Source organism: Adiantum capillus-veneris, chromosome 26, assembly GCF_014529385.1.
Source record: "Adiantum capillus-veneris isolate H3 chromosome 26, ASM1452938v2, whole genome shotgun sequence".
In the NCBI taxonomy this organism is placed as follows: Eukaryota; Viridiplantae; Streptophyta; class Polypodiopsida; order Polypodiales; family Pteridaceae; genus Adiantum; species Adiantum capillus-veneris.
This window is the reverse complement of record NC_140956.1, coordinates 25,031,345-25,056,653: the sequence shown is the minus strand read 5'-3', so window position 1 is coordinate 25,056,653 and position 25,309 is coordinate 25,031,345. Positions and strand designations below refer to the sequence as shown.

Sequence of the window (25,309 nt, the reverse complement as noted above, 5' to 3'; positions counted from 1 at the left end):
AAGCATTTTGGTAGCACGTTCACACAGCCTGGCGGCAAAGATGTGAAATATCTACGTGGACTGATGTTGTCAGCAAAAAGCCATAGGAATTAGCAGTTCTGATGCAGTGTATCCTTCGCTCAAATGTTTCTCGCCGTTCATGTTAACGATATTATTTCTTTTTCCACGGGAAAAACTTTTCTTCTGAGGGGGGGTGTCGCCACAGACCTGGTGGACGCAGCAGAGGTCGACCTTCTGTTGCAGGCAACGAGAAACACCCACGCAAGCGAGGTTCTTCTTCCGTCGTCCCGTTTGAACCCAGCCTAAGTTCCTTGTTACACTAGGGCACCTGCCCCACCCTCCTTTTATAGATGGTTGTTAACAATGTTGCCACATTGGACTTGAAAACAAAATGGGAGTAGCCCAGGTGGTTAAACCTCTGGCTTAGACACTTTCTGTGAGGGTTCAATGCCTTTGAAATGAACACTCGCATGCACTTTTTGCAGTTGGTTGCGGCTTGGAGAACTTGGCCGAGGATATGAGGCCATCCTTCTGACAAGGGGTTCAGGCTACCACCTCCTCATGGCCCGTGCTTCCTTGCCCTAGTGTGATTGGGCCTAAGATAAATTACCCTTCTCATTCAAGCATACTCTCTCTCTCTCTCTCTCTCTCTCTCTCTCTCTCTCTCTCTCTCTCTATCTCTATCTATCTATCTATCTATCTATCTATCTCGAAGAAGAGGGATCAACAATTAGGCTTCTGACAATTTTAAGAGTCTGAGAGATAAACAGATACCATCCCAAGGAACATTACTCTTTTATGAATTTTAAAATTTCAAAATTGCTCAACAATCAAGCTTCTAACACATGGCTCTTGTGGGGCCCTCATTGTCCCTCTTCAGAATGCCCTGATTACTTGTCTCTCTCAATTATAAGAGTTAGATACTATACATACTATAAAGATTCTCTCCTTCTCATTTTTTTGCATAACTAATAACCCTCACCCATGTATGCCTTGCCTAGCCTGTACTGCAGCACACTGCACCTTTGGGCTTGCCATGCTCCTCTAGTAGCTTCCACCTTAGCCTACATTCACGAGCACATGTGCAGTATGAGAGAGAGAGAGAGAGAGAGAGAGAGAGAGAGAGAGAGGCACAGTCTTGTGCACTACGGCCAAAGAGAGAAGAAAGCGTATTTGCAACATGAGAGAAAGAGCAAGGGGATGTGAGAGGAGAGACGAAGAGCATGCAGCATGTATGTGCCCTATAGCTCGTGGAGTCAAAGCCTCACGGGCACATCTCTTGAATAAGTATGTGAAGACAAGAATCGGTATACATTGATCACTGCCGTATTAGGCTTTGAAGGTGGTTTTGCATATGCTATGGAGAGAGAGAGAGAGAGAGAGAGAGAGTAGAAGAAGAAAACTATAGACATGGTCTCTAAGTGGCATGTCCCCCTCTGCTTCATCCTTGATGTTGAGGATGGGGCTCAGACAACATAGACCCAAGTGGTATAAATATTTGCTCGAATTTTGGTTCGCTCGAAAAATGTCGCTCGGTGAATAGTAAGACTCAAACTATGGAGAGCTCTAAGGGCTGGAGCTAAGTTGTCTTTCATTATGCATTAATTTCCTTCAGTTCTGCTCCTATATGTTGAAGTCTTTCTTTGTAGGTACATCTAAGATTAGTCTATCCATAAATTAAGTGAGATAACAGGAGAGAAATATGCATGATTTATCCATGATCTTACACTATTTTTATTTTTATTTTTAGCTCATCAAATCTCATAAATGTTGCATAGTGAATACAATTTACAACCTGCCTCAATGGTTGACATAGTTTCATTAGTAGTAATAGCTAGAAGTCTATATATATTATAAGAGAGGAAAAAAAGATAGTCATGGAAAAAGTAAATAAAATAATTTACATAATAGTGCTTTCGGCTCAAAAGAAGTAGTAGAACAAGAACGCAAAGACAAAGAAGAAGTTGAATAAAAATTTTCTGGTGGAGTTTTGAGGAAGTAATTAGAAGACGAGGAGTTATCTCTTAGCCATTGTGGCCACCGCCTACCCTACATAGGAGAAGCAAAGGAGTGTACGTGATCACCTTATGCTCAATTGAAAGAAGAGTAACAACACGCGGGGAACGTGGTGATGTGTGGCAAGGTAGAAGATCTTGCCTTGTCTTTTGGTCAACCCCCTTAGAGGCAGCAGGAGTCATGTGAAGCAACCCCAAAACCTTACCAAAGAAAAAAAGGAAAAAAAATGTCGACTCTACACACTCGCGCTGCAAAAGAGCTACTCTTTGTGCAAGGCCAATGTGCATGCAATCAGATGGAACAACCGCCAAAATGAGCAGCAGTGGGCTATAAGCAAACCTACCACACCTGCACGTAAATGGGGGCGTCGTTTTCTACATCTTTCTTTTATTTTTTGAAATCATGCAAACTCTCTCTCTCCCTCTCTCTCTCTCTCTCTCTCTCTCTCTCTCTCCCTCTCCCTCTCCCTCTCTCTCTCTCTCTCTCTCTCTCTCGTTATCTCTCGCTCTCACTTTCTGCTTCTCCCAACCATCTTATACTATAGCATGCAATGGCTCTATCTCTCTCTCAGGGCCTAAGTGCAACAACTCTAGATCTGCATTCTTTATTGTTTGCTCTCTTTTGTTAGATGCGCTCACTATCCTTGCGGCAACACCTCTGCTGAGCAGTCATATCCGACCGGAGGCATTGTGCACTATCATTGTCCCCCCCCCCCCCCCCCCCCCTTCTCTCTCTCTCTTTTGACGGTACCCATTAAGGTTTCTTAAGCGCTACCAACACTTTGTGTTGGATGATTAATCCATGTCATCACACAAGTCAGCAACCCACGCACCACACACGTGGTCAGATTCCAAACGGCATGCATCTCAATGAATCGCATGAACGTGTAACTGTCTCCATAACTGTATAAAACCACTACCTTGGCAATAGAAAAAATATCTCATTCTGGCCTATCGCCTTCTTGGGTGCCTCAGGTTTAACAACCTCCTTCTCTCTCTTTCTTGCCCACGCCTCTGCGTGCTCTTTCTATCTCTCTCTCTCTTCCTTTCTCTCACATGGTATCATCGCAGCAGGCGACCCTGGCTGCCCTGTACCAAACCCCACCATGCCTTCTGCGTAGACCTTGCAGCTATGGCGAAGAGCCTCATGGATGGTTCTTTTCGCTGCCCTGCGTGGCAAGCACGCCATACCTCCTGCTACGCAACCTCTGTTGTGGCAAAGCGCCACACTTCCAACCCGGCCTAATGGTGATGCTACCATCATTGAAATTTTCCTCGGGAACTTGGATGTCGAAGAGTACCCTACTGCAGACGAAGACTCTCATGTAGATGACGACCATGCTACAAAAGCAGATGTTGTTGTCGCTGGTGCTGCCACCCCTGCAGTCGCTATTAAAGCAGACCCTGCTGCGGTTCAACTTACCCAAGCCCTACCCCTTTCTGGCGCTGCCCAGCCAGCAGGCCATGCTCTTGTCGATGTTCCTTCCCACGCGGCAGACGGAGGTGCCACCGCACCTGTGAAGGAAAACCTAGCACACCTGCATGCGTCCTGCGCAGCCAACCCTTCTGCAGTCAATGCCGCAACTCCAGTCTTTGTTGTCGCCGATGCAGATGCGCAAGCACGCGCCTGTGCCGCTTTCCCTGTAGTCTAACTTGTTGCTGCCATCTCCGGCGCTGCCAATCCTGCAGGACAAGATGACATTGATGCTGCTGGTAGTGGTGTTGTTGACATCCCTGCTGAAGTCAACCCAACAGACGTGACAAAACCGGCCCAACCTCCTTCTCCTGGTGCTGCGAAGTCAGCTGCAAACCGAGCAACCACCTCAGCAGTAGAAGCAGATGACCACCCTACTGCCGCTCTTGAGGTCATAACTGTAGCACAAGGTGATGTAGGCGCTAGTCCTGCCTACCCTCGCGATGCCGCCACCCTTGCGGCCATGCCATTCGTCAACCATGCCGCAGATGACACTGCAGCGGTCGTAGGTCCTACCTCAACACCTTCAGACGCTGATGCTGCCGCAGCCCTACCTGCCGCCCTTGATGCAACCACTGCAGACGAAGTGCGGGCAGCCAGCGATGCAAGTGTGACTGACGTCACGCCTACGGCACAACCTGCAGACGAGCCTACTGCGGTCAATATTGCCACCACCCCTCTCGACTTACCAACTGTTGCGGCCAAGAAGGATGCCCTTGCTGCCGCGGTTACTACAAGTGTAGCCATCATAGCAACCATTGTTGTTGTTGGGAACCTCGTTGCCATCAAAACTGGTGGCACGCACGTTGTTGCCGCCCTTGGAGCAATCCCTGCAAAAGCACCGCCTGCAGACGAAGTCAACCCTGCTGCAATTGAAGAAGCAGTTGCAGTCGGCAACCTTGCTGTAACAACGACCCTGATTCAATGGCCCTGGCAGACGGACCTCGTGGAGACGAACCTGCTGCGGCCAAGATTGCCGCCTCCCTTGCAGAAGAGGACGAAGCAGCCCAAGACGGTGTTGAAATTGTCGATGCTCCCAATCCCGCTATTGGTGAAGCGGCCTGCATGACTCATCCCTTCTGGATGATTGCACCATGCCTCCCCGCTGCTGGTGAAGCTCATCTATGGCACTTTGAACCTCAAGTCGCTTATCTTGAGGCTCACCTCCCTAAAGGCAGCGCCCACAGTACTTCAGCCTTGAGGAATTCAGCCTCGCAGTCTCCTCTAGCTTGCAACACTGCACTCTCCCACCGTCTTCATGCTGCTTCTTATTCATGGAATGCTCCTGTGGCGCCCAATCTTGCTATGCAAACCACCCTGCTTCATTACCATGAAGCAATTGATGAAGCAATCTACCAAGCTCCATTTGAGGCTGTCAGCTTTGCATGCAATGCTCATCGGAACGCTGCTCCAACTTTCCTTCAAGCTACCTTGAATGCTTCTTCCAATCCAGCATCCATATTGGATTTACTTGATGCTTATATTTCTGTCCCTCTTTCACTTGAGCATCATTTCCACCCTCTACCCATTGAGAGACCCTTCCACACCAACACTCAGGGCGCTGATACAAGCATGTATTTTCCTTTGACAGTTACCAAAGCCATTCATCTTTCACTGACAGATAGAGTGCTGCAAGGTCACTTGCAAACAACACAGGTTTTCCTAACCTCATGGCCTTCCATTGCCTTTGATCCCGGTGGACAAGTTGACACAACCTCTCATCCCGAGCCACTCTCTTCAAGCTACCACCTTACCATACAGGAGATGCTAACAACCTTCCTTGACAGCCTACAGCGGGCTATTTGCCTCAACGCTCTAGTCCTACCCATCTCCATTCTCATATATCAAGTTGCCAACCTCTACAATCTACTCTACTACCAGTACACCTTATCCTCGACATCGACTAACACTCCCAAAGATGGATGTGTGCTTTCATTTCACTTGTGGGGGCGAATATGTGGTGTTCAAGCTCTTGAAAGCATACATGTCGCGGACCAGAAAGAACCAATCAAAGCTCGTACAAAACGAAGATCCGAGTTGTTGGATTTCTTCATTGAAAAGTCAACAATTGATCTGGGCTGATCAATTTGCAGCTGAGATGTCAAAATCGCATCATGTAGATTTGCATAAACATGATGTACAAACCTCACGCATGTAGCCTTGCATTCACCATGAATCTGTATCGCATGGATGCCCTTGTATGACGACATGTCTTATGGGGGCGTGTTGGATGATTAATCCATGTCATCACACAAGTCAGCAACCCACACACCACACACGTGGTCAGATGCGAAATGGCATGCACCTCAATGAATCGCATGAACGTGTGACTGTCTCCATAACTGTATAAAACCACTACCTTGGCAATAGAAAAAATATCTCATTCTGGCCTATCGCCTTCTTGGGTGGCTCAGGTTTAACAACCTCCTTCTCTCTCTTTCTTGCCCACGCCTCTACGTGCTCTCTCTATTTCTCTCTCTCTCTCTTCCTTTCTCTCACACTTTGCAACCTGCAGCTTAGACTTGTTTATCAAGTGACTGCCCTAAAAGATGAAGCCTTAAGAATGCAGATGTCTTTACAGAACAAGAAGTTTCTTGAAGACGATTGAGAAGAGCTAACTAGCTCATTAGGCTCTATCAATTGCACTACTAGGGCCTGCTTGAAGAAATCAGGTCCAAGTACACGGTTTTCTACAACAAGCATGGCAAAAGAGGGGACTGAAAAGATGACACAGAGGCTATTGAGAAGGAAAAGCTTGAGGGCACATTCGACAACTCAGATGGCCAAGACTTATTCATGTCAAAAGGCAAGTTGCAATTGGGCGACACTTTAGGTGCCATGAAAGAGCCACCTGCACCAGAAAATTGGTAGGAGATGTTGTGAAACAAGCACGCTTACACAGGAGACACACACACACAGAGTGACTCACAGACACGGGCAAGAAGGAGATGATTTGATTGATTCCAAGAGGTGGATTAAATAGATGGGTGATGGCAGTTACAAGGCGACCGTTCCATTCTCATGGGAACGTCATGTGACTAGGTAGCCGCGGGATTACAATTTAAAAAAGATTTAATTTTTTCAATTGCGCCACACACCTCCCTAAATTGATAATGCCCATTACAGAGGTTTTAGGGCTAGCATCTGACAGCTCTCAAGATGTTTTGCTTTCGGAGGTGACTTTGTGAGAAAATCTGCCCATTGTTACTCTGTGCGAATGTGACCTGCGAATGTGACCAGGTTGATTGATCCTTCCTAGACCAATTCTCTAATGAACTAAAGCTTCATTGCCATGTGCTTCGTTTTTTCAGAATGCTTCAAGTTGCTTGCTAACATTATGGCAGACTTATTGTCACAATAAAGACGAAGGGGCTGATTTGGGAACAAGGTGGTTTCCATGAGAAGATGCTTCAGCCAAATGCCTTCTTTCAAGGCAACTGTCATTGCAATATATTTAGCTCCTATTGAGGACAAGGTAACCCTATCTTGCTTCTTGCTTTGCCATGCAATATTAGCACCAGCGAAGATGAATACATAACCTGATGTTCATTGCAATGTGGCTTCATCACCCCCCCAATCTGCATCAGAGTAGCCCGTGAGGAAAGGTGAAGGTAAGGGGTCTTTGCCATGGTAAATGAGGCCAAAATCTTTGGTGTGGTAGAGGTGAAGGAGCCGCTTCAGGTGCTGAACATGAATAGCTTGAAAGGAATGCATGAGCGAGAAAGAAGATTGGTGACAAAGCAAATGTCAGCACGGGTACAAGTGACAAGATAGCGGACACCCCCCGGAATGTTGCAGTAGGGGAAGTCTTGAATTTCACCAGCAAGGGAAGATGGGCTGCCTTTAGAGAGGTTCACAGGGCATTATAAAGATCAGCCAACAAGCTTATCCACTTTCCCTGCTTAAAAAGTACAACATGGCTAGTTGCAAAGGCATCGAAACTCCCCTTCCAGCAATCAAGAGCTACCTGGTTGTTGCAAAGCAACAAAATATCATCCCACATAGATGGCAAGGAGAAGAAACACTAAAGTGGAGTGGCGGTTGTAAATATTAGGCTCAGAGGTGAAGCGGGTATATCCAAGTGTCATCATATACTGATGAAAGCGTCGATACCACTGACACGGAGATTGCTTCAGTCCATACAGTGATTTCAAAAGCCTACAAACATAATGTGGATGATCAACAGAGATGTACTTGGGTAGCTGCGTCATGTAGATTTTCTCCTCCAGGTCACCATTCAAGAAGGTTGTGCGTACATCCATTTGATGGAGCAAGAAGCGAAATTGTATTGCAATGGCGACCAAGACACGAAAGAAGGTAATGCAAAGTATTGGTGAGAAAGTCTCACCATAGTCCATGCCCAGGACTTATATAAAATTGCGCGCCATAAGGCGGGCTTTATAGCGGGAAACAGTGCCATCAGCATGAAGCTTCTTCCGCAAGGGCCATCTGCATGTTACTAACTTTCGATTAGCTGGTGCAAGTACAAGTTCCCAAGTTCTGTTATCAATCAAACTGATATTCAAATTTCATTGCTTGCTACCATAGAGCAGCCTCAGGACCAAATAAAGCCTCATCAATGTTGATTTCATCAACCTGTTCATCTGACAAGGGAAGTGATCCGGGGTCATCAGCTGAAGCATGAGAAGTAGCATGGAGCACCTATAGTAAGAATGCCTTAGTAACATTCAAGGAGGTTGGGGTTTCTTCCGACATCATCACATCACCAAAAACTTGAGTAGGATGAACAGATGAATCCAGCAGTAGTGAAAGATTGCTCATGTCATAGATTTCCTTCCGAGGGCAAAATCTAGGAGGCTTGACTTTGTGTTTTGTGCGACCCATCAAAGAAGGTTGGTAAATGGGTTCCACAGGAGGAGAAGGTGGTGATGGATCAATGTCAGCTGATTGGTGACCTACATTCTAAGTGTTTGTCGATGGAGTGTGGCTTTCGTGCCAGGTTGATCCTTGAGAAATAGCAAGTGAAGACCAGCTCCAGAGGCATCTAGTGCTTTAGAGCATGCAGGGAACAACGGATTGGGATTCTGAGGAAAGGCAAAGGTGTTTGTTTTGCATCCAAGTGTCCAAGGAGGTGCACGCGTTGGGGTCGGGATTGGATTCGGTGAGGGTGGAACCTGCTAAACAGGTGGAGACGGAAGCTGCAGCAGTGGAGGGGCATAAGATGCTACCTGATCTGCCTCCTCCCATTCAACTTGAGGGGAACCTGTGCCAGCTGAAATTGGCTTTGAAGTAGGTGAGAGGTTAGATGCAGAAAGAGGAGCTACCGCATTCCCACCTTGCTGAGGGCGGATCAAAAAAACTTCATCAAAGTACACCGAGTGAGAAAAGTGAAAGTTTCGTTGCTGAGGGTCATACAACCTGTATGCCTTCACTCCAAAGCGATTAGCATATCCAACAAACACCATCCGCGTGCTATGGGTATCAAGTTTGTGGCGGTTGGCCACAACCTTGACAAGATATGCGACACACCCAAACACTCGAAGGTGTTGAAGATTGGGGATCTTCCCAAACCAATGAAAGTATGGGGTGTGACTCATGAGGGTCAATGGAGTGAGGAGTGCGGTTCTGAAGGTAGCAGGAAGTAGATATAGCTTCTTCCCAGTAGCTTTGTGGTAGTCCAGCAATGAGCATCATTGCTCGAGCAGCTTCAATCAAGGATCGATTCTTTCGCTCAACGACCCCGTTTTGCTGAGGAGTGTAGGGTACATTGAGTTGTTGTTGGATGCCCTCCTGTTTGCATAATTGTTGGAAATCAAGTGAACTATATTGGCCTCCATTGTCGGAATGAATTACTTGAATTGGCAGATCATGTTGCCGAAAGGTGATACTGTAGTACTCTTTAAAGCAAGCAAAAACCTGAGATTTCAGCTTGAGGAAGTACACAGTGGTGTATCTGCTGAAGTCGTCAATGAATGTGAGAAGGTAGATGCAGCCTGTTAGAGAAATTGACTCCATAGGACCATATAAGTCACTATGAATCAATTGATTAAGTTGGAAAAATCTGTTTTTTGATATGGGGAAGGGTTTGTTCATCGCTTTTCCAAGTATGCATCCTTCGCACAGATCAATCGGTGATATATTTTGTGGTAGACCTTGGCACAATTGCATCTTTGCCATGCAATGCAATGTAGGGGCATTGATGTGTCCAAGGAGATAATGCCACATGAGAGTGGAGGTTGCCTTAGTCAAGTGAGCAGAGAGAGTCGAAGATGAGGCTCCCACAGCATGATGATCAGGCTTAGTGATGAGGATAGGATACAAATGCTGCTTCTGAGGGAGCTTATGGTTTCATACTGGCGTGTGGGTAATCTGAAGTGAATGACACAATAGTTGTGGAAGAATTCAATGGCGGAACCTGTGGTGGTAGTAGCCATAACTCAGATTAGGTTGCGAGCTAGGCCAGGGATATGATAGATGTTGGGGACAAGAACTTGAGCCCCACTAGGTAAAGTAACTTTCATGCTACCAATACTTTTGGCTACAAGGCAGTGATCATCCCCAACATAAACATGCACTACTTTATTTAGCGACATATAGCCCTGAAGCCAGTGTCGATGAGGAGTCATGTGATGTGTCGCACCAATATCAAGAAGCCATTCTTTGGTATCAAGTGAAGGGATTATGGCACTCATTAAAGAGTTAAACAATCGAAGAGATCCCATACCATAGTTACCAAGAGCAGGGTCTTCTACTTGTTGAACATGAGCTCTTGGACGCCCATTGTTTTGCTGCTGATCGCGGTGCTTGGTGCGACATTCTTTCTCCATGTGTCCATGGCATCTGCAATACCTGCAAATTTTAGGCAGGATTGTATTGTTAGGTGAATTTGTGGTTGGGAATCTGTGAAAGGGCTTCCTTCTGAAGCCAGGATGGCGCTGCAAGTATTGAGCTGTGAGCAAGGGTGCCAAAGAAGAGGTTGAATTGCTCCTCATAGCATATTCCTGGAGGATGCGAAAGATCAGTTTCTCAATTGTGAGTCCAACAACCGATTCTTGAGTTGTTATAAAGGGCCGCCATGATGTGGGGAGTGCTGCCAAGAGCAACATTGATTGCAGGCTCTCATCCAGTTGGAGACCTGACAGGAGGGCGTTGTCAAGAAGTGTATGCCATTCATCAAGAGACTTAGGTGTATCTTGTTGCTGAGAAAGAGATGCAACAAGTAGTTACTTGAGAGTTGTGATGCGGGTGATAAGGTCCTCATGGAGATATGTAGAGTGCAAGAAGTTCCAAGTTTCAGCAGAGATTTGACAGCACCGAACCATTTGGACCTGACGGTCACCCAATGGAGCATGAGTTTGACTTCTGCTTGGAGGTCCTTGGTAGTCCAATCGTTGAGATCTGGACTACTAGCAATTGGTTAGGATATCGTGCCATCCACGATTTGCCACAGGGACGCTCGCTTGAGTAGTAGGTGAGATAATTGGGGCATGTGAGTTTATCTAGATGATAACTCCTCACAGTTGCAGGAATAAGAGAAGGTGTTGCACCTTGCTGAGCCGTACCAGTTGTCCAAATCAACTGGCAGGGGCAAGTTGGAGCCTACGCAAGAGAAGAGGTGGTGGGTGAGAAAGCGTGCTACATTGATACCATGTTGTGAAACAAGCACGCTTACACAGGAGACACACACAAAGAGAGTGACTTGTAGACACAGGCAAGAAGGAGATGATTTGATTGATTCCAAGAGGTGGATTAAATAGATGAAGTGATGGCAGTTACAAGGCAACCGTTCCATTCTCATGGGAATGTCATGTGACTAGATAGCCGCAGGATTACAATTTATAAAAGATTTAATTATTTCAATTGCACCATAGGAGAGACCTTGAGGTGTGCTTATCAAGGTTGCAAATGCAAGCCTTTGGCCCTCATTGGCTTATGCTTTTCACACATTCTCTTAGAGCCACGCTAGTAGTTATACTGGTCGTGTTTGTTCGTTATCAAAATGGGTGATATGTGCATGGAGCCTATCAAATGTTGTGCAAAATTTTTAGGCCTTTTGAAGATATTTTAAGATGCATCTTTTCCTTTTGAGCCATGCTTGTAAATAATAGCACTTGCATAAAGAAAAGCTTTGTCGATAGCAACAATGCAAGGAGACTCGAGCAAGAAGGAGCATAAGATATGCAACTACAATTCTCTCTCTCTCTCTCTCTCTCTCTCTCTCTCTCTCTCTCTCTCTCTCTCCCCCCGATTCATACCACATACGATAGCACATGCTAACAAGAGACCAAGCCACCCTTGCAATTATTAGGGATCTCAGAAAGTTAGCATGAAGCCAGAAAAAGGAGGCCGCCCTATTCTTCTTCTACTTGCCCATCTTTTGTGGGTTGCAGCTCTACATTCTCTGCAACTTGATCGTTGAAAGGCTCTTGGATTGAACTTCCACATTTACTGCTTCCAGAAGGTAGCACTAGCAAGTAAAATCTGTTATAGACTAAATGCTCCTCAAAAGGTAGGAAAACCCATCGGATACCATGTTGCTTCTAGAAGGTAGTGCTGGTAAGTGAAATCTCCTATAGATTACAAACCCCTCAGAAGGTAGGGAATCCCATTAGATACCATGTTGTAGCTGCAAGGTGACCCCACATCTCTCTCAGACACACACTTCTGGCTGTTACGCCATACACAGAGAGAGGCGGGCACCCCGTTTCATTTGATATCAATTTGAATATTACAGATGAGCCTTTTATTTTTTTAGTCGTGCCCTTTCATATCTTGTGAGAACGCACACTCAACTTGATTATTCAACGGTCTTGTATATTTACATCGTCATCCATGGTACGGTAATTAAAGTTCAATAAGAGAGCTATAAGGAGTATGTCATCGTTGCGCCATCTCCCTTCTTTCCAACTCGCTCAATTCACGGTCCCCCATGCAGTATCATCCTCACACACACACACACACACACACACACACACACTCGTACTTTGGCAAAGGCAACCATCATTAGACATGCTTTTTCTAATCATTTTTCTACAAGTATGCATCACAGCATTTAACATCTTTGTTCATCCTAATTTGGCAAAGGCAACCATCATTAGACATTCTTTTTCTAATCATTTTTCTACAAGTATGCATCACAGCATTTAAACATCTTTGTTCATCCTAGCAATCTTGTCATCATTATATTTAAAGTTGGTTAATAATTTTAATTAATATAAGTAAGACTTTAAGCTTGATATTGTAACCATTTTTTGCACTTGATCCTTCAAGTTGAACTACAATATATGGTATTTTACATGCATGTTGTGTTAGAGCAGACTTCCCCAATGGGCACCGTCCTAGTCGGATACACAATCACAAAGCCATGATTTTTTGTAATCACATTATTTTCTCAAGAAAGATTTATATAAAAGAGGAGTCATGATTATTGAGCCACATTGTTGTACGTTGTAATTGTAATTTTTTTGTCCTAAACTAAAGAGCCTTGCTAAATGAGAAGCCCAAGGTATAAGGTTCACTTTTTCAAGTTTGAAAACAACCTTAGTATCATTATCTAAAGTTTTGGAAGAGCTCTGTATGTACGACTGAGAGCGGCTACTCAACAGCACATTGTAATCCATTTTGTTTAACCTCTGGTAATCAAAATTTGATTCCAAAAGTGTATTGTGTCCCTTGTCTCCTACACTTTAAGTTAAGTGTAATCATTTTCAATTTTGCTATGGTTTGTGATTGTCTGTTTGTGAGATGAATTTACAGTTTTGAGTGCAAAAATGGTTGTTTTTTGACGTTTCGACCACAGGAAAGTGTTCCTAGACAATAAGTTTTCAAGACCTTAATCATGATAGATCGTGATTTTGATACCTCGTCAGAAGGCATTGTAGGATAGTATCCTATTATACCTCCTCCTAAACTTTCATTGCATTCGAGCTCGTTTGAGTAACAAAATAGTGTGATGACCTACAGCGGTGACACAGAACTTAGGCAGATTTTTCAGAGTAGAGAGTGATAGATTTGCATTTGCTGATGATAGCTTAGTTCTATAGGTTCACTTCTTGATATTGAAAACCTCACAGAGTCTCCATACCCTGTCATAATAACTAATATCTAATTCTCCTAAATGATTTTCTCATGTTAAACTGATCATTTAATATGGGGAAGTGACAGGGGAAAAAAAGCTAGAATATTGGTTAAGCTAGCAGACCGGCCACAGTAGGGATCCACAAGAGGGAAAATAGGGATCCAAAGGGGGGGCCATCGGCAAAAGACCAATGTGCAACAATGGGCTTTAAAGACCCTAAGGTTCAGCCCATTAAGACTTCCAAAATGCTAAGGTTCCAAAATTCAAAGATTGTGTCCCAAGGTCAAACACTAGGGAAATTGGATGCTTTGTGTGTGAACCAAAAAGTCTTCAAAACTCCTCCAGAGGAGGGGGTGAGCCTTGCAAGTAGGGGATGAGAGAGAAACACACACACACACACACACACACACACACTCACAAGCTTCCTTTACACAAAGGGAATGAGGGACACATGTCAGCTCCCTAGCCCAGATGCCCACAAGGTGCACTCAAATTCTATTGGATGGCCATGGAGGTGGATCAATGAGAATTAGGCTAGAGTACATCTAGTTTATTTAATTTAAAAAACACTTAATAAAAGAACCAATAAGAATTAAGCTCTCTTGAAGACTATTGGACAGTCTCCCAAGGGGTCCAATGAGCATTCAGCAGCCCAATGGCTTGCTTGACTCCTATTGGCCAAAAGGCAAAGGGGTCCAAGGAGAGTTTAGTTGCATTAATTGATTACCTAAAACTCTCACAAAAGGGGAAAGGGGGACACATGTCAGAAGGCTATCACTTATGCTACTTAATTCTCATTGGCTAAGCTTGGAGAGGTCCAATGGAGTGTCAACATGAGTAATTTGCATGAGGGGTCGACCAAGAGAGAGAGGGGACTGAATTTCTCAAGGCATTATTCCACACACACTCACACTAGCTCATGTGTGAAGCAAGAAGACTCTCTCTCTCTCCTTCTCAAGCTTTAATGGAAAGCTTATACTCTACTCCAAGCTTGGAGAAGGGAAGCCTACACCAACAACTCTTGGCTTTGTGATGCAAATCCAACCAAGAGCCAAGCTTCAATGCATGCTCATCTCCTCTATCATGCTAATTACTAAGCTATGCTATGCTAATATGAGTGATTATGTGAGGAGATGTACATCTTTCTCGTAAGAATACTCCTTCCTCTCAATATACTCTCATACCCCGCTAGCTCTCACCATCTTCGAAGGTGTGTGAGGTCTTGGATCTGAGACCGTGAGGGAATTGATGTTCTGTTTTATAAGTGTTTGCTTAGTGCTTGAAGCTTCCGTCTTCATTGCACTAGTTAGTTATTTAAGGAACACAAAGAATTGTATTGTAAAATGTCTCCCTTGATGGGGGAAACCGATAATACAAAGCCTTTTGGAGGGGGGACTGGCTCCATGTAAATCCGGTCCTCAAATGTTGTCAATAGCTTAATTTCTCTCTCTTTTGAAGTATGCCTATCTAACTAGGTGTTATGCTTTTTGCTTCTCTCTCCACCCAAGCACTCTTGTTATGCTCATTAGGAATCTATTCTAATGAAATGCTCACTATGTTCATGTTAATTTTTGCTACACACAATTTACTAGGCCATTAAATGTTACATACCCCATCCGAGTCGCTTCCCTGAGTAGTGATATTATGTTAGCGCCAGACAGTCATGCGTAGATGTCCGATTATGGAGACCCACTAACATTGGTACCGTTGTAAGGGACTGGGGTGGTGAGTGACTAGTTTAAAAGAGGGAAGCAGGTTGAAATAGATACATGTAAAGAGAAGAAGAAGAGAATTTCCCAAGCAACATTACAATGCATCCCGCTTTCCTTTGGAAGGGCAACCAAATTATAGTTAAGGTCTGATTTGGTGAGTAGAAAGGCTGATGTTACCTTTGGTCAACTCATGGAGATCTTTCCTAAGTAAAAAAGGCAGTGGAAGTATGTGGTCAACCCTATGAAGAAGGAGCCTGCAAGGGGGTCTGTGAGAGTCATGTCTTTGAATGAGCTACTTGATATATTCCCTATTGTGGATGCTCGGCATAAGAGGAAGAGCATTGGAGAGGCTTATATTGATGGAGGTGCACAGGTATGCATTATTACTCAAGCTTGTGTATCAAAGTTGGGACTCAATATGGGGAAAAATTCAGGTTTTTGTATAAAGCTTGGAGGTGGATATATTTTATGTAAAATCATTGGTCAATTGTCATGTTATGCCTATGGGTATTGGTCATTTCCCTCTCATCCTTGGAATACCATGGTTACAGCAACCAAAGTCGTACAATATTGAGGACATGATACCATCACTCTCTACAATAGAAGAGGTGATAAAATGAGGTTTGACATGGCTAGAAATAAATTTTTGGATGCTTATTTTGATAAGAAATTTGATGAATAAGATTACTCAAGTGAAGAAGAAGACAATGGGGATGATGGCAGTGAGGTGGAAGATAGTAGCAATAGTGATCTAGATGTTTCCTCCTTGTTTTTTGAAGAAGAGCATGATGGGAAACAAAGTCTTCTTTGTATTATGGAGAGTGAGGATATCTTTGGTCCTTATGATAAAATTGAAGAGTTGATGCAACCCAAAGTTCAACCTAATGTCAAACAGGAGCTGATACAAGGTATGTTGTCTCTCGACTTGACTAGTCATGAGAAGGGTGAGTATATCCGCATGATACAACAATTTTCCAATATATTCATCTCTTCTTATGAGGAAATTAGAAGCTTCAAAGGAGAGGAAATCCACATTACAATCAAGGAAGGAGCTCAGCCCCTACACCAAAAGCTGAGGAGAATGGGACAAGTACAACTTAATCCACATTACAGTGCAGGAAGGAGCTCAGCCCCTATGCCAAAAGCTAAGGAGAATGGGACAAGTACAACTTAATGCTTTGAAGGAAGAGGTGGACAACTTGCTTCTCAAAGCAAGTTTTATATGCCATGTCAAAGTTTTTGAAGCTACACTCTTCTATCTCAATTGGTGAATAGCCCTACTTTGTCAAAGAGGCTCACGAAGTGGATTCTGGAGCTACAGGAATTCCAATTCTCTTTTTTTGTTGAGGAGAGTAATAGGGCTTCATTGGCTGATTTTCTTACTTATCAAGAAAGACCTCTTTTTCTTAAGGAGGACACGATGAAGAAGCAACACGTAGAAGCTCCTGACATAGACAATGCCTAACTATTGTTTTGTGATGGCTCTTAGAGGAAAGCTCATGGTGAAGCTTCAGAAGGTATTGTGATTCATGATCCTCATGATGCTTTGGTAACTAAAAAGAGCTTGAAGCTTGCGGCACAAAGTAACAATGAAGTTGAAGTAACAATGAAGTTGAGTATGCTACTTTGGAGAAAGGACTCAAACTTTGCCTTGAGCTTGGCATCCATTGTGTGGAGGTAAGAGGTGGTTCTCTTTTGGTGGTTAATCAAGTACTTGGGGTGTGGCAAAGTATGAATCCAAGGCTGAAAAACATATGTTTTCAAGTGAATATCTGCTTAAGCATTTTGAAGCTTGGAGTTTAAGGCATGTGGATAGGTCTCAAAATGAAGAAGCACATGGTGCATCACATGAGTTTCAATTGTCGAATTATCTGTGATAAGGTTAGATTCTCCTCTTTATTTGGGAAGGGAAGCTTTGGTGAGAGAAGAAGAGTTTCTACAAACAAGTATGCTTCCATGAGAGTTGGAGAAATCAAAGAAGTATGTCTTCCTTCACCGTGCCAAAAGGTATGTGTTTCTTGGTGAAGCCTTGTATATGAAAGGGGCTAATCTTGTGATGAGAAAAAGATCCTTGGAAAGAGGAAATTTGCAAAATTTTAGAGGAAAATCATGAGGGTTGTTGTGGTGGTCACTTTGCTTCAAAGATCACTTTGCATAATGTCTTGCGGGAGGGGTATGTGTGGCCAATCATTCAGCATGACTTTCATCATTGGTGCAAGTCTTGTAAAGAGTGCCAAAGCATGGAAAATAGGGTTCTCTAGTCAAAATTTAGGGGCACCATTGTGGCTTATGATGTGTTTGAGAAGTGGGTATTGATGCAATAGGTCCTCTACCTATGGTGGCAGCTAGAGACAATTGTTACACACTTACCATTGTTGACTCTCTATACAAGTGGGTCGAAGCCAAAGCTATTAAGAAAATCACAAGCAAAGATATTTTCCAATTTGTATATAAAGATATTTTTTGAAAATTTGGCATGCCATTGGAGCTACTTTCTAACAAGGGTCCAGGTTTCAGGGGAGAGTTGGTGGATTATCTATGTGAGAAGCTTCATGTGCATAGCAGGTTTACTACTCCCTATTATCCCAATGTAATGGTATGAATGAAAGGTTTAATGGAGATCTCATAGGGATTCTTACAAAGATGAAAAGAAGTAATGAGAAGACGTGGGATTTAGAGCTACCTTGTGCTCTATGGGCTTATAGGACTTCCATCAAATCATGTATTTGATTTCTCTCCCTTCCACCTAGTTTTTTCAAGAGAGGCTTTACTTCCTATTGAGGTGGAGATACCAGATTTGAAGCTAATTCTAAAGCTTGAATATTAGCCTAATGATGAACTCAAGGAGAGGCTTCTATATCATTAATGTGTACAGTTAGATAGGTTGGTGGCATTTGAGCATTATGAGAAGGTCTTGAAGAACAATCAAGCGAAGGCAAATGAGAAGGTGAAGGGCAAAGACATCATGAAGGGTGACATGGTTCTTCATTACAATAGTAATCTTGATGTACATGCAGGCATTAGGCAGTGAATGGGGTATAGGAGGGCCTCTTTATTTGGTAGTTTAAGGGAATACTTAAAGCTTAATCCAAGTTTGACCAACCCTAAAAGAGATGGCAAAAAGACCTATGATTAGATTTTTAGAAAAGCCATTTCCATATTTCCCACCCCTCTTCTCTCTCTAACATATAAAACACTCTCTCTCACTTAAATCTCATTAAAGGAGGAACTTTTCAATCCTCCCCTGCCAGAAAAGCAGAGTTTTCACATTCTCTCTCTCTCTCTCTCTCTCTCTCTCTCTCTCTCTCTCTCTCTCTCTCTGTGTGTGTGTGTGTGTGTGTGAGTGTGTGTGTGTGTGTGTGTGTGTGTGTGTGTGTGTGTGTGTGTGTGTGTGTGTGTGTGTGTGTGTGTGTCTCATATGCTTCTCCCAATCCAACTCCTGCTAAGAGCAATGAAAAACTACATTACCTCTGTGTACAGTAGCATTTCTCTCTCTACGCTCATGATCAACAATTTGAATTCAAAGGAGATTGAGTTGCGTTCCCTCTTTTTCTTCCCTCCACAACATAATCCTTTTCTCCTATCTCAGAGTACTCTCCACTTCTTTCCTCCATAGATTGCTTCAGTTGCTTGTAGCAGTAACCATTACACATTCTCTCTCTAATTTTCTTGATTAACTAACACAAATTTCATTCAATCCCCTACCACTACAAGGCATTACTAACAAGACAAAACGATATCGATTAAACACTAATTTAAAGTAGGAGTATGCTATTGTGCAACTTGGCACATCTAATCCCAATGCTAGAGATTAGCTACGAAACTTTGCATGCAAGGCAATCAACTTATGCATTGATGGCCATATTTACCCTGGCAATCCAATGACCAATGCATCACCGCCCTTTCGTAACATCATTGAGCTACTGCGTTTTATTGGAGATGGGACTGACGGATTGTTTGGCTACTGTTGGAGATTGTATTCAGCTTTTGTTAATGAAACAGAAGCAAGAAAACATCTCTGTGCTCCTATTCGTCATTGCAAGAGAAGTACATGAAAGACATTTAGCAAGTCAGAGAGGAAGCCAACGAGAAGGTGAAGCAGCTAAACTATGAGATGGCAAAGCTTAATAAAAAAGCAGAGCATCAAAAAATGGAGCAAGAGCATCCTTTAGACAATTACATTCAGCTATAACACATTGTGTGTAATATGCATCGGCAAATTGATCATCTCACACACATTCCATTGGGCTACCACATTTGCAAGAGCAAGAGACATGCGATGTCTATGCTATCTTTAAGCGGTGAAGCTCAAAAGAAACGTATCCATCAAACTCAGTAGGGATACAAATGCAATATTCTAATTTATTATATTTTCTGCAGGTTGTTATAATATTATTTCAATATGCGAGAACTTGGCTCGGATGATGATGGGAATCGATTTCGATGCTCAAACAATTGGACATACTATACTACATCATATCATCAAGCCAAAGGAGTTGGTGGAGCTATTGGATGATCCATCCAATGTTGGCATTGCTAATATTTTACACCAGAAGTATTTCAGTGAGCTAAAGAGAATTGTGTCCCCTCAAGAGATGATGGAGGTGTGTGACAACGCAGGAATAAGTTTCAAGCCTACGAAGCTTTGTATAAAATTACCACACTAGGTCATAGAGCAAAAGGTTTGTTTAGGTTGTTGCCAACTCCTTACAGTGTCAGCATTGCAAAAAGGTGCACCAATAATGAATGTTGCAAGCTTGTTGGGTGGATTTCAATATGTGGACTTGTCATTATAAGAGTGCAAATACATCTGTTACAATGAGTTCAATAATTTCTATGTTGACTTGTTGAAGCTCTAAGAGTCAATGATCAGATTTAATGGGTTGACACAGGAAGAGTGTGATGGAAAAGTTATATTTGTGATGAAGCTTGATGAGTGTCAGATTTTCAAAGGTCAACGGCTCAAAAGGGTAAGCATTATGGCGTTGATGTTGAGTTAAATGCCAATTTGAAAGGAAATACTTGTTTAAGGTGTTCAGTCAAAAAAGAATATTTGGTGGCTGGTAGATTTTCATCTCCTACACGAGACACATGGGTCCCTCAAATGATATTTTAATCACACCCCAATCGTTGATGTCATTCAGCAATTACGAGAAGGACAATGATTGCAAATTTCAAGTCTAGGTGTGTTCTAAGTGGAGTGAGATTTGGCAGGAGACTTTAAAACTCTCAAATGTATGTTGGGGTGCAAGCAAGGTGCACTGACCCTCTTTCCATGCATTTATTGTTGCCACAATAAAGTCTCATTAGGAATTGAGGGCAAGGGTGCAAAGGCCAGCAAGTCAAAGGGCAATAAGGGTAAGGGTGGCAAAGCTGCAGTCAATTCTGTGAAAGGTGTGTCCACTACACAAACAATGGGTAAAGCACTACAACAATGGTTTCAAGGTATCCTCAGTTGTAACCAAAGTGTACCCCCTAATCGAGACATAGACAATCCAAATTGGGATCCTATTCTGCCGATTCCTCTGATACATGTGCATGTGTGCACTCTTCATGCCCGTCAACAAATTCTTGACAAGTTCCTTATGCTCCATATTAATTATGCTTCGAATATGGAACCTACAAAAAGAAAAGAAGAGTGTATAAGAGAACTTGAATCTATTCTATCAAGTGTTGGTCTACATGGGGGTGCAGTTGAGTTATCAAAGGACAAGAACGCATCTAGAAGTACACACGATCGTCCTAATAAAATATGTGTGGGTGGTAGTAAAGCTAGGCATTTGCTTTCAGACCGTTCTGACTCCCGCAGTCCCAATGAGTCCCAATAAAAAGGCAAAGCTGACCTGTGCTGAGATATCCACCTTAAAGTTTGTAATCAATAGTTTCATAGCACAAATGGTAGATGCCTGGGGGGGAGAGGCACATAACACATTACATGGTGGGTTGAACACTTTGTCTTTGCAGTCAAAAAACATCAGTATTTGAACTAAATTTTTCTTGTTTTTTCAGCACGTTCTTTTTGCACATAGCTCATTTTTTCTTGACACATACAGTTCATTGGGCATTTGGAGTAGCCAAGGAATGGAGCGCTCACACTATCAAGCAAAGCCAGTGTATTTTGAAAAATACATGGCATGGAGGTGGAAGGAAAAAGAGCAATGTCCTACACGAGATGTTCAATTGGTTCTATAGAGTTTTAGCAAGGAGAGAGAGGAAGAAGACTAGAGTGCAAAGAAGTTTGAAACGCAAAATAGAGAAAGTGGTTAGCGTTAGGTGATCACAATCATATTATGCTTCGAGTGCAAAAGATCGATTCCGACGATGATTGGAGACAAGACGACGAAATGGTAGGTGTTGGGTGGAAAATCAATAAACTTTTGACACTAACCACTTCTATTGTAAACATGCATTGTAATGCCACATGATTTATTGATGCCCCAATCAGTGGTTTTGTGGATCAAGTTTCGTCTATTTTGGGGTTTTTTTAATTTTTGTTTTTCTATTATTGAGTTTTTAAGTTTTTATTTAAATTTTAAGTACTATATAAGTCAAAAATTCAACTTGAAGTTCATTTCTTGTCTCGACATTCTAGAAGATCCTCTCAAGTACAAACGAGCGCGTACTCATATCTTGCACCACATAGATAATTCACACGAGCAAACCACTACGCACATCAATACCGCCACAGCCACTCACACCACTAAAAATCTGCAGCTAGCACACCATGCAGAATTTATGGCTTCAAATCCACATCCTCAGCCACCACAAGTGGATAAACCAACATCCCAACCCACTCCAGACGCCCAATAGCCTCCCTAACCATCGAATCTAGATGATCAAACCACCATGCAATATATTTTTGGTGATCTCGGACCACTAAACCATGTCAACCGCACACCTCTGCCAAATCCCCCACCAATTTCATCTCTACATAGAGCCACGCAAGAAACAAAAGCAATCAAAAAAGAATATCGGGGTCTACTTCAAAATCTGGAGCTCTCACTTGCTGTCACAGCGCCTGATGCTCAGGCCACAATGAAAATCACGCCGTGAAGATTTGGACTACGAATCAAACAAAGGGTAGTCAAATTAATACCAGGCGACCCAGTTTCTCAAGCACGAGAGGTCTTTTCATAATCTATGCCTTTTTGTTGTGCATAACCCTTTACAACAAGTCGAGCCTTATGGCAATCAATCTCACCATCCGGCTTGCGTTTCAACTTGTAAATCCACTTCGTACCAATGGCCTTTTTTCCAGGAGGCAAATCACATAAAGTCCATGTGTCATTTTCTATAAGTGCATCAAATTCTGATTGCATGGCAGCCATCCAATTTTCTAAATTCTGTGCTTCATCAAAAGACAAAGGTTCCTCAACATCATGTAAGCTAGACACAGCCAAAGCATAACAATCTGATGCATAAGATGCATGGCCAGAGCCTGAATGAGTACGACTAGACAAAGGTGCATCCAATTTACTATCACGCAATGTATGCACCAGCCATTTTGGCATGCCTCTAGCCTGCTCATTTTCAACCCTTTCCTCATCAAGTACATCATGTACATCTGCATCAGTAATAGGCTGATCTGTAACATTTTCGGAAACCCCCATAGGCTGTACATTTGCCTCATTGGAATTTACATTTGAACTTCCACCACTGAAAAGAGGCAACAAAGTGTCATAAATGTCCTTTGAGCTTACATTACTGTCTCTAGTACATGACAGCAAGGGCTGAACAGAATCTTCCACAAACACTACATCCCATGAAACCAGAATACACTTTGTTAGCGGATGATACAACCTGTAACCTTTGCTTTCAGCACTATAACCAAAAAAAACACATTTGATAGCCTTATCATCCAATTTTTTGCAATGTGTTTATGGCACCAAAGCATATGCCAAACAGCCAAAAACACTCATGTGCTCAATAGAAGGCTTTCTATCATGCCATGCTTCATATGGAGTAATAGACTACAAAGCTTTCATAGGACACCTGTTAAGTACATAAGTGGCACCCATGATGGTCTTAAGCCAAAAAGAATGCGGAAAAGCTTGACTTTTGACCATACATCATGCCATTTTTGTAAGTGACCTATTTTTCCTCTCAGCAACACCATTTTGCTGAGGTGTATAAGACACTGTACATTGGTGTTTTATCCCACGACTAGCCAGAAATGCATTAAATTCATGAGAAATATACTCCCCCCCCTCGATTGGAACGGAGTGTACCCATAGTACATTTCGATACATTTTCAGCCATAGCCAGAAATTGCTTGAAGCACATAAAAACTTTGGACTTTGCTTTAAGTGGAAATACCCATGCATTCTTGGAGTAATCATCAATGAAAGTCACGAAGTAAAGGTAATTGCCCAAGGACGGAGTTTGCATGGGCCCACAAACATCACTATGTACAAGCTGCAACCTACATGTGGCCCTAACTGAACCATCCTTTGGAAACTTCGAACGCTGCATCTTACCCAAAATACAGCCTTCACAAACATGTTTGACAGATGCTTCAAGAGGCGGCAAAGAAGCAACCATATCAGATTTTTGCAAATGCAAATGCAGCAAACTGACAAAATTCAGATGCCCAAAACATGCATGCCACAGTTTTGCATCTGAAACAACCCTTGAATCTGCAACTGCATTTGCAAAATTTTATCCACACTTGTCATACAAAGTGAGCTTATACAGCCCATGGTGCAAAAGGCCAGAGGCAACAATTTCATCACCAAAACTGAGATTATGAATTGTACATCTGTCATCCACAAATTTGACTACAAGTCCAAGTCTAGCAAGTGCAGATACAGACAAAAGATTCTTCTTGATCCCAAGTATATAAAGTGCATCAACAAGTGTGAAAGAATTGCCATTTGCAGCAGTAAGAACAATCTTTCCAACCCCCTAAACCAGAATATCCCAAGCGTGTTTTGTAGATTACGTCGAACGAATGTGACGAGTAATGGTGTGCTTTATAGACAATGTAGTCAATGCATGAGCATGCGCATCCTTTACATCCCAACGAGCTTATTCTATCGTAAAAAAAATAACTCTAACAGCAACAATCCTTCCAGCGAGACGTGCAACATCCTCAATATCGCCTGCATCCTCAGAACCAGGACGTGTATCAATGCCCTGCACAATATTCCACGCCCTTTGACACAAGAACATGTTGCATCATGTAAGCACATATGTGTTGTTTTCAGCCATGGTAAATGTTGCACATGATGTGAAAACTGCCTGAAAAGAGGAGAAACGAAGCAGGAACAACATGTGCTATATAGCACAAACCATAGAAGACTGTTAGGCACCTGTTATGCAAAAAACGGTACTGACTAAAATTCTACACAAAATGACAAAATAGCTTGTGCAATACTGCTTGTAGTGGAAACAGAGGCCGAAATGAGCCCAAAGCTCATTCAAATTGGAGGAAGCAAGTAGGTGTGCTGGCGACTAAGCCCGGGAGGATGCAACCTGCTCTGATACCAATTGTTGGAATTAGGTTGCAAGGAAACGCAAACATCTTGGAGAAGACGAAGGAAGCTCAAGGCACACAACTGAGAGTGTATTACTTAGTGTGCAATGGAAAGATAGATAGCCCTAGAGTGATGGACGTATATACAATGCACGGGGGGAAAAACCTCCTAAAGAGGGAAAAAATGCCCCGGTGGTCCCAGTGTGTTCACACACACCACTACCACATGTATATGGTAACACTCAAGGCCTTCAAAAATACCTCAAAGAGTCAAGCAATGTGCAAAGAGGATGAAGGACAAGGTAACTCCTGAAGAACAACAGGCCCAAGAGGAGTGGAGGAAAAAGTACAAAAATGATCCTCCTTAATGGGCCAGGCAAGGGGGTCCTCCACCACCGCCAATGGCACAGAAAAAGCGGAGATGGAAGCCAAGCATAGTTGCTTTACAAGAGATTCAAAAGTATCAGAAGAGCATTGATCCCATCATACCCAAAGCGGACTGCTCTCGGCTGGTGAGAGAGATAATGGATGAATATAGTGATTCCGTTACATGCATACAACACGCAGCCTTACTTGCCCTACAAGATGCCGTCA

At 43.0% G+C, this 25,309-nt stretch overlaps 1 pseudogene across 1 annotated transcript; it reads left to right on the top strand.

The window, feature by feature from the left end:
* Positions 1–2,774: 2,774 nt before the first annotated feature.
* LOC147423147 (uncharacterized) lies at positions 2,775–8,077 on the top strand (annotated as a pseudogene). The gene is made up of 2 exons (XR_015186532.1): positions 2,775–6,964; positions 7,077–8,077. The product of XR_015186532.1 is annotated as an uncharacterized LOC147423147 (transcript).
* The last annotated feature ends 17,232 nt before the right edge of the window (positions 8,078–25,309 follow it).